The 10,390-nt window shown below is 44.4% G+C and overlaps 1 long non-coding RNA gene across 2 annotated transcripts; it reads right to left on the bottom strand.

The window, feature by feature from the left end:
* Nucleotides 1–4,515: 4,515 nt before the first annotated feature.
* On the bottom strand, nucleotides 4,516–9,689 carry LOC145716683 (uncharacterized). 2 transcript variants are annotated; one of them, XR_014139479.1, is made up of 3 exons: nucleotides 9,074–9,689; nucleotides 6,700–7,761; nucleotides 4,516–6,335 (listed from the first exon to the last, which is right to left on the bottom strand). It is a non-coding gene; the product is annotated as an uncharacterized LOC145716683 (long non-coding RNA). The 2 variants fall into 2 exon arrangements; XR_014139480.1 differs by having other exon boundaries at nucleotides 6,700–7,269.
* Between the last annotated feature and the right edge of the window lie 701 nt (nucleotides 9,690–10,390).

Below are 10,390 nucleotides of genomic sequence, written 5' to 3'. Positions count from 1 at the left end.
GGTGGAGGAGCAGTGGCCTGACTGTGCCGCGGATCACGGTCTATGGCAACCCCGAGCTGAGAGCCCGCACTTCGGCTCTGTCTCTGCAGCCGGCTTCCCCCTCCGATACCTGGGAGCTCTGCCGCACTCAGGCACCCCCGGTCTTTCTGTGACCCCGAGGGTCCTGAGACCACACTGTCCCGTGAGGGTTCCACCCCCCACTTAGCCACCGGAGCGACGTCCCTCAGCGGAGCTGACTTCTAAAAGTTCCGATTTTGTGCTCCGTGGCTCTATCACTTGCCAGAAGCGGCTGACGGCGGCCCCCTCCCCTGCCGTCTATCCTCCCGAATACCACTTTGGATTCACTTCTCCGCACGTCCTACCTTCCAGAAAGTGGTCACTTTTCTGTTCAGAGAGTTGTTGCTATTCTTTTCTTCAGTCTCCTGCTGAGTTTGTAGGTGTTCAAAATGGTTTGATCCCTATCTAGCTGAATTCCTGGGACCAGACGAGATCCAGGTCTCCTACTCCTCTGCCATCTTGCTCCTCTCCCTCTCCAGTATAGTTTTAAGAAGACCCATCAGGCCAGGAGCAGATCTGAGGCAAGCCACCCCAAGATGAAATGCAGTTTCTCCTGAATGAGCTCAGCTGGCCCTGGGAGTGAAGGTAGGGGAATGGCAGGTAGTCAGCCTGGCTCCACAGCTGGGATCTACCTGGGCTGAGGGGGAGCTGTGGAGATGGGGAGCAGGCCCATCCTGAAAAGCTGTGTGCTCTGGGGGCTGATACGTTTTCTCGCTCAGAGTTAGCACTGCAATTCTCATGACAAATGTGTGGCAGTTTCCCTTCAATCTTAACTGAAATTCATTTATGTTCATGTAAAACCTTTTTACCAGGCAAACAACCAAAGTAGTTAATCCCACCCATGAATAAGCAAGTTATCATGCCTGCACAGATAAAATAGATGCCCCCTACACACCCAAACCGAGAGTTTATGTGGCATTGACAAACATCGAATCTTCCAAAGAGAGCCTGGATTCAAATGTGACAGTGCTTTCCAATTCTCTCACTTTTTTCCCATACATCTGCCTCTTTCTCTGTATTTCAAGGCTACATGAGATGGCATGGCAATAAGCCTTTCTTCTTGGGTCAACTCTCTTTCCTACAGATAGACCCCCTTTCCCATCCCATGGCTATTCTTGACTCCCACATCCCTTCAGGTACCGTGAGTCCCAGAACAAACCCCACCACCATACAAGTCAGTTACACATATAACACAGGAAGGTTTTCATTGTAATTTGATGGAACCCTATGATGTCTCTTTAGGACTATGCACTAATAGTAATGTAACCATAGCTTCTGTATTGTATACTACACACAAACACACACACACACACACACACACACCAGACTCCCACCTGAGCCTCATTTTAAAGGAGGGGACTCCTGAAGTTGTGATGTCTTAACCCAAAGAGTCAGAACTCCAATGAGAGGAACATGAAACACTTTGTCAGCCTAGATGAGTAAAGACTGGGGACACTGAGAGACTTCCGCACCCTTCAAATTATATAAAAAAGGAAGCCCCCTTCTCTTCCAGTGAATACACCAACCTTAAACTCCCAACTTTCGGAGAAGCTCCATGAAGGACTCTAGGCTCTCTGCCCTATGAGGAAGACTATTTTAGGTATTTACCATTTGCCACACAAAATGGCTCTCTCTTGAACTGCCTTAGAGGGAACAGAGGAGTGGCAAAGTGTCTTCATCAAAGAAACGGCTCTTTATCTCCAAGAAAAACAGAAAATGCTAGCCTGTGAAGAGTTTCATCACATTAATAGATAGATAATGTCACTGTGTTTCCACAACTGTGGCATTAATTTTGACCAAAAATCTGCTCCAAAAAGCATCTCAAACACAGCACCACTGCTAAAAAGCTTCCCTCACAGGCGGCTCAACTCCTGGAAAGCGCAAGTCATCTAGATTGAAGAGGCAACCGGTAAGAGACTTCCCGTGGCTGCCTCATCCCTGGTTGTCTGCCTGGAGCAGCCGTGAGGGAGTGACATCCATCAAGCCCAAATCGTCCCACAACCTCCATGACAGCGTGATCTTCACGCAGCATCTGTTCCTTCCTGTCAGCAAACAGGGATGATGAACTACCAAGGACAATAATGTCTAATTGCTGTTTTTTAATATCTGGGGTTGGCTTTGAGGATTCCCCAGTGAAAAGTGGAGAAGGACGATTCTACCACCCAGCCAGACCATAGGTTAATTATAAAATAAGGGCAGATGTCTTGGCCTTTGACTCTTCTCTTGCTGCCATCACTCCCCACCTTTTTCCTTGACTGCTCCCCTCCCCCAGGGACCTAGTGACCTCAACATCACTCTGTCTCCAAACAGCTAAAACATACTCAGCAAAAGTAATGGTAAAAACAGCAGAGTGGTGGTTAAGGGCAGAGACCATGGAGCTAGAATGCATGTCTACCCTCTGGCCATGTGAACTTGGGCAATCTACTAAAATCTCCTGTGCTTCAGTTGTCCCATATTAGAATAGGAACAATGATAGTAATATTAATCACCTCAGTTGTTGTGAGGATGAAAGGAGCTGACATTTTTAAACAGGAATAGTGAGCACTACGTAAGTGCTTGCTAACCAAATAGCAACACGTGTTACCAATTAAGAAGCACTAAGCCAGCCCCTCTCATGCACCTCATGGGGAACAGATGCAATGCAAGACACACCGGACTAGAGGTGTTCATGCAGCATGGGCTCACGCCCATCATGGAGCTCTAAAATGAGCATTTCTAAAGACGGCAACTTCCCTAATTGCCATCAGTGTTCTTGGTCATGGGTATTCATGCAAATTGTTCCTCTGCTTCAGTCCTAGGCATTCACTGCTATTTGCTCTCCATGAGATGACCTTGGGCCCACTCTTTTCCCAAAGCCAATGAAGAAGCCAGTTAGTCATCTAGAACAGGTGTGGTCCCCAGTTTGCAGGAACAAGGAAAAGCAGGGTGCAGCAAAGTGCATGCGTGCACTCATTGCCAAAGTCCTCTCCAATCTGCCCCGCTCTGAACCACTTCATCGCTAATCACCTCTCCTTGCCTTTTACACAAGGCCTTTGGTTGGAAACTGGGCTGTTAGAACTAACTGCTGCATCAAAACTCCACATGGAATCTGGTTTCTCTACGTGTGCACCTCAGCCAATGAGTCTGAAGGTATGTCATATGCTCCAGGCCGGGCCAGGCCTTGTGGAGGTCATGATGGAGCACAAAACATGGCGGCCACCAACCATTCTCCAAGCAGTGCGGGAAAACATGAGGCCAGAGAAACTGTGTTGAATAGCCTTGAGGGTCTTGGGGAATTCACAAGAGAGGGAAATAAATAAGTGCAGGTATAATCAGTGCAACATTTGGTGGGGGGGTGGTGTTGAATGGAGTTTAAAATTTATTTGGAATAGCTAGAGCAAAGAGAGGGCATGAGGAGCTAGGAACCGAATCTAAAATCCAGCCTCCATCACAGCATCATGGCATATCTGTGGAACGGCGAGATCAGCACCCACCCCCTCCACCCCCCATCGTGGAGAACAAAGTAGGGAGGTGAAAAGATGGAGCGGGCTGCCATCATTCACAAAGGGCCTCTGAAAGCTCAGCTCGGGAAGCCAGATTTGATTCAGTGCTAAATGAACGAGATATTCTTTTCTACAAGCTCTCTTGGAAGCCAGATAAATACATTCCCCACCAGGACCTCTGGGCCAAGCTGTTTCTCTAGAAGCTCCCCCTTCTCTTTTCTGCTCTCCTTGTGCTCATCCTACCAGGCCGATGCCTCGCCTGGATCATCGCAAAAGTCTCTACTGGCCTCTATCATGCACCCTTCGTCCACTCGGGCCCACCCCATGCCAGCTGTGAGGCTCGTCTCCCTGCAGCTCACCTCTCATCAGAAGCCCATCCAGTGTCTCCTCACAGCCAATTAAATTATATCTCAACTCCTCGCTCTTGAATTTAAGGCCATCTGAGCTCCAGCCTCAACTTACTTTTCCCATCTTTGACCCTATTTCTTCATACTGCAGTCAGGACCGAGTAGACCGGGGTGCTTCCCAACTCCACCTGCTTGACCATCTGCAAAACAGTCCCCCTGGAATGGTCTTCCTGGCTGCGAAACCAAGTAGGAAATAGCATCCCAAGACCATGGTGATAGATACAGTTTGTGCAAGCAGAGGGGCAAGGAAAGACCCCAGGAATTACCGAGAGGGCGTGCAAACAGGTGTGTGTGTGTGTGTGTGTGTGTGTGTGTTACTTAACCATTTATGCTTCAGTTTCCCATCTAGAAAGTTAGGCTAGTGGCAGCACCCTACTCTTAGGGCTGTTAATGAGAATTAAATGAGATAATATACATAAGCATATAGCACAGTGTGAGGTAAACAGTGAAGGCTACATAAGTGCTTACATTGTGTTGTAGGCAGAACTCAGCAAATGAGAGGGAAAACAGGCAGGCACATTTCTATTTCCACATGTCTCCATATTGATCATTTCTCTTCTCCTTCACTTTTCCAAAACTAAGCCCCTCAAAGTTCTTCTAGGATCTTCTTTCATCGCATTTTCAATCCTTAGCTTTCCATAAGATGTTCCTTTTCACCTGACCCTATGTAGCCCAACACCTTCCATACATGCTTTGTGGTGAACCGCCAACGTGTAGACTGAGTGAGAGAAGGTTTAGGGCTGAAGTCTGGGGGTGAAGGCGGGGTGGGAAGTGTGAATGTGGAAGATGTTAGCAGAAAATTGGCATCATTCAAATAAATGAGCTCTCTGAAGAGAGAAAATACAGAAAGGAGCAAAAACTGGGAATGGAAGCTTTAGAAATGTGCACCAGGAATCAAGGGACCTGCACGTGAAGACAGGTTTCTCCCTGAGATCCTGGCTCCTCCACTCCCTTACATGGAGCCTCATTGCCAAGGGTCTGTCCTTGGCCCTCCCCTCCTCACTCCCCCACTTCTCTGGCTTCCTCTGTTACATCATCACAGAAGACACCTGCAGCTCTGTCTGATATCTCACCCCAGTGTCCAAGTTCACCCTCAGGTCCCTGGCTAGAAGTCCAACAGATACATGGAACTCATCCTCCAAATATGTTGAAGTGAAAGTAGAGGGAGGTGGTCAGTAGTGTCAAATTCAAAATTGTCTTTTAAGGCAACCTAGAGAGTGAAGTAACAGTAAACGTGCTTTTCTGTATGGTTGCTCTATTTTCAAATGTAGTGAACATCCAGCGTAACTTCAAATACAGACTTCAGACGATGTATCGGATTAGGCATTACATGTTTTCTTTCTTTCTATGTAGGTGAACTTCATGCAACCCAAAAAGAAGAGGAGAGTCAGCAGTGACCCATGATGGCTGCATTGCATGGGCAAAAGGACCAAACCAAATAAGCCCGTCTCACCTGGGAACGAGCTCTCAGATCTCTTCTAGCCCCATCTTTGTAATATATCCTTTTATAGCTAGACTCTGCATGTATATTTATAGTAGAGAACACGAATCGTACAGATAAAAACTAGTAAATTTTTACACGTGAATACACCATGTGACCACCACACAAATCAAGACTGTAGAATAATGCCAGCCCCCCACCAGAAGGTTCCCATATGGCCTTCCCCCAGTCAATACTGCCCTCCCCTCGAGGTAAACACATCTGACTTCTACCATCAGTGGTTACTAGTGCTCACTCACAATCGCCTAAATTGAACCATCTAGTATGGGCTTGGTTGTTTTAAGCTTTTTTGACTCAAAATCATGCCAGATTCATTTTTCATTTATATTGTTGTGTGTCTCCGTGGTTTGTTCTTCTTATTGCTGTGTTGTACTCCATTGTATGAATGCCACAATTTATTCATCCTTTCTCCTGTTGATGGACATTTGGTTTGCTTCCAGTTTCTTGCCATTGTGAGAAAGCTAGTAGGAACCTTCTTACATATGTCTTTAGTTGGTATGCAATTGTTTCTCGTGTGTGTGTGTGTGTGTGTGTGTGTGTGTGTGTATCTGAAAGTGGAATTCTGTGTCATAGGGTTTGAGATACTGCCAAAGAGCAGTCCAAAGCAGCCCAACTTTTCTATTCTCCCACCAGCAGTGTTGTAGAATTCTAGCCATTCACATCCCCATCATGATTCAGTCTTAATCCCTCTATACCTTCATTTACAGCAAAAGAGTTTATGGCTTTCTTGCTCAGATTTTCAGAATCAGGTTTTCTTTCAAGCATCATCTGTCTTCCAGAAGGAGAGTATCAAGATTTTTATCTCATTCACCAAAGAGAAGGAGGTGATCATTTTTTTCACTGCTTCATTCTGTAAAGATCTTGAGATGCTTCTGAAGAGGTGTGGACCTACATAGGAAAAGGCAGAAGGGAAATAAGGATCTGTAGAGCACAAACCTGATTTATCAAACTCCTGGCTTAGGGAAGTGTTCTAATTTGCTACATATACCACTGGTGAAGTAACACCATTTGGTGACTAGGAAGCGATCGTCTCAGAAGGCATCGTGGCTCACAGAAGAGCAGACCCCGAGCCCACAGGCTGATGAATGATCGGCAAGGCTATGTCCCCCAGCCTGCTCGGTAAGCCACTCTCGTGTGGATTTTGGCATAAGCAGGCTTTTTGTTGTCATTAGGAGTTTTCCTCCCCCCGGCTGTTCAGAAGTTTCAGATGAAATTTTTCTGATGTTTTTAATGAAAGATGATATTTGCTTACCCATCATAGAAGATATTTCCTCGGCAGGAATGCTGTCGAACATGTTGCATTCACCACATGACACAAAGTCTAAAAATCACAGAGAGACTAATTACTGGAGGAAAATTACACCAAAAGACCTATTTCCTCATGATGAAAATGACAGCCTGGTGCCCCATTACCTGGCCTGATAGGGCAAATAGCCTGCGCAACATTGTTTCAATGCTTGGCGTTACAAGCCACCAAAGAGGAAAGGGACACTTTGGAACTGTAAGCAGCTCAGCGAGAAATCAAGGTGAGCTGTCAGTTAAGTGAGGTCTAATTATAAGTCTCATTTCCAGTATTTATGAATGCGACAGATAGTAACCGGGACTTACCCGCATCCATATGTGGGGCCACTTCAGCAAGTCCTTCTCACTTTATGCCAGCAACTGAATGATCATCTGGAAGCTTTGACATTCCATGCTGACAGCCAGGGTCTGTCCCGGCCAACAGTGTGAAGTGAGGACCACCCCTCTCCGCTCACTCTGCTTTGCCTCTTCTCGCCAGGTCCTACTACCAAAAGGGTCCATGCCTCCCCTGATCAAAAGCCTATTGAAAGAGACAGAAAGGACTCTTTCCCTCCTTAATATGAATTTAAGTCACTGCCAATCATTTCCCTTTCTGGTCACAAAAGATCACGTGTTGCATGATTATGTTTATATGAAATGTCCAGAGTCGGCGAATCTATACAGACAGGAAGTAGATTGGTGGTTGCCTTGGGCAGGGAGGGCTGGAGGGAAATAGGGGTGAAGCTGCTGATGGGTTCAGGTTTCCTTTTGGATCATGAGAATGTTCTAAAATCGACTGAGGCGATGGTTGTAGTGTATCTGCGAATATACTAAAAACCACTGAGTTATACACTTTCAATGGGTCAGTTGTACGGAACGTGAATTGTATTATCAGTAACACTGTTTTTAAAAGTCGCTTCTTTTTACCTGTGGTCTTTTTCCCAAACGCAGAAGATTTCAAGTGTCCAAGAGCGGGTGAGGACGCTTGGGAGTGGAGAGTGGATGAGGAAGAGGTGAAACCATTTTTGTTCCCCTGAAATCACACGTAAGAAGGCCAGTCTTGGTTTATATTAGAAAGGGGGCGGGCGATTTTGCTTGATATGAATTGGTGTTGCTCCAACTTTTCTTTTTTTTTTTTTTTTTAAAGATTTTATTTATTTATTTGAGAGAGAGAGACACAGCGAGAGAGGGAACACAAGCAGGGGGAGTGGGAGAGGGAGAAGCAGGCTCTCCGCTGAGCAGGAAGCCCGATGTGGGGCTCGATCCCAGGACCCTGGGATCATGACCTGAGCCAAAGGCAGTCGCTCAACCGACTGAGCCCCCCAGGCGCCCTGCTCCAACTTTTCAAACCCATAACCGCTTTTGATAAACATAAGGTCTCATGACTTCCTTTGAGCAATTTGAAATTTCAAAATAAATTAAATATTATGATTACAGGCAAAGCAAAGCAATTATAACACGACCTCTCAGAGATGCTTCTACATCCTCTTCTCTCACTTGGAATTGCGATACAGAGGGAGCAGTACAATTTGTTACTAAAACTGCCTGTAACTTTCTCCCATATTATGTCACAGCTGGAAGCAACTTTACGATGTTCCCTTTATCTCTAAAGATACTCATCTGCCAGCTATGCACTAGGACCTGGGGTTGAGGAGATGGGGCTTGAATCGGGTGGGGAAATACAAAAGGAAGAGAAGGAGCTCCTGGATATTTCTTTGCTGGGGGAAGGATAAATTTGAACAGAAAGGGGTTTAGAAATAGAGGGGGGAGTTCAAGTTCAGATATGACCATACCCTAGGATATCATCATTGGGAATATTTCGGTCAGGCATCCTCCTCCTCTAGGAAAACATGAAATGTTATGTTGTCTAAGTAATTGACAGTATTAAGGAATTGTTATTCATTTTTTGTAAGCATGATAATGCTGGTGTGGTTATGCCTTTTAAAAGAGCTCTTATCTTTTAGAAATGCATACTGAAATATTTACAAATGAACTTATCAAATGCATGGGATTTGCCTCAAAGAAATCCCAATAATCTTCCCCAGGAGAAGCAGGACATTGTCTAGATGAAAGAAGCCTGGGCATGAGTTGATAATTGTCAAGGCTAGATGATGGGTACACAGGGATTCATTATGTCATTCTATCTAATTGTATGTATGTTTGAAATTTTCCATAATGAAAAAAGAGTTTTAAGAAAAACAATGTTTCTAACCACATGGAAGACAGAAACTGGATTTTTCTTTTAAAAAAATTAGAAAACCAAATATATATATATAGGACACAATTGTTTTCAGACATTGAATCATAGGCAATGCATGAAGGAAAAGAAACTAAATGGGACCTACCACTGCCCCACCATATTGCCGGAAGACAGTTTCCATGAAGCCCAGAATTCTCACTGGAATGGAGAGGACAGGATTGGAGTTCTTTCAGTTCTTTTTCTGTAGAATATACAGAGCAGAGTACTGGAGAAGGAAGTGCTGGAGGGAGGGAGACAGACAGATTGAGAAAGAGCTCCAGAAATCCGTAAAGAAGCCCCATTGCATGCTTGAGAGGAAACTACCCAAGTCCAGTGAAGAAAACACTGGAAAACAGTAGGTTGAATGCTTCCATGAACCACAACAAAAAAAGCCGAGTAATATACAGGACATAAGGCCGAGTCCTCAGAAGGGTTTTGCCTTAGTAATAGAGCTCAAATAACCTCAACCAAAGGCAGATTTGGAAGTGATCTAACAAATCTTAAAAACAACACTTGAAAGAATCAAACAGCTTCCAAGTAATTTAACTGCATGCCAGAACAAAGTCCAACACATTTAAAGAAACACAGCAAAAGCTAAAATGCAACAATGTAAATTCAGAGTGTCATCATCGGATCTGAAGCAGCCAGGCTCACAAAGAAGGAGGAAACTACGATCCATACCCAGGGGAAAGATCAACCAATAGAAACAGAGCAAGACACAGCAGGGATGATGTAGTTAAGAGAGAGGGGTGTCAAAACAGGTGCCCTAAATATGCTCTATGTGTTTGAGAAGGTAAGAAGAAAACATGAACATGATGAGAGAAATGGAAGATACAAAAAGAATTAAATGGAACTTACCGAGATGGAAACTACAATATCAGAAAAAACCTTTAAATTCACTAGATTGAAAAGCACTGAAGAAGCATCAGTGAATTGGAAACTATCCAAAATAAAGCAGAGAGAAGAAAAGCTGAAAGACAATGTACAGGGGTACTGGTGATCTGTGGAAAAATACCAGAAGTCCAACGTGCTTGGGAATTCAGGATAGGAAAGGAGGGGAATTAAAAAATACTTGAAGAAGCAATGACCAAAATATTTTCAGACTTGATGAAAGCAATAGACTTCCAGATCCAAGAAGCTTGATAAACCTCAAGCAAAATGAACATGAAGGAAACAACCCCAAGGCTCATTTTTTTAAAAAAAATTTACAGAAAACCAGGACTAAAAAGAAAATCTTAAGAGCAGCCAAATGAAATAGATACATTATATACACAGGAACACAAATAAGAATTTTCCTGTGAAAATCCGTGCAAGCCAAGAGGCAATGGATAAACTTATTTAAAGTACCAAAAGATAGAAAAAAAGATGTCAATACCCCCAAAATATATTTCAAATCTGAAGGTGAAAATAAGACTTTTTCAGA

The sequence above is a fragment of the Leptonychotes weddellii genome, chromosome 13 (assembly GCF_054177405.1).
Source record: "Leptonychotes weddellii isolate Sample4059 chromosome 13, ASM5417740v2, whole genome shotgun sequence".
NCBI lineage: Eukaryota > Metazoa > Chordata > Mammalia > Carnivora > Phocidae > Leptonychotes > Leptonychotes weddellii.
Note: the sequence above shows the minus strand (reverse complement) of the source record. Positions and strands in the feature narration are given on the sequence as shown.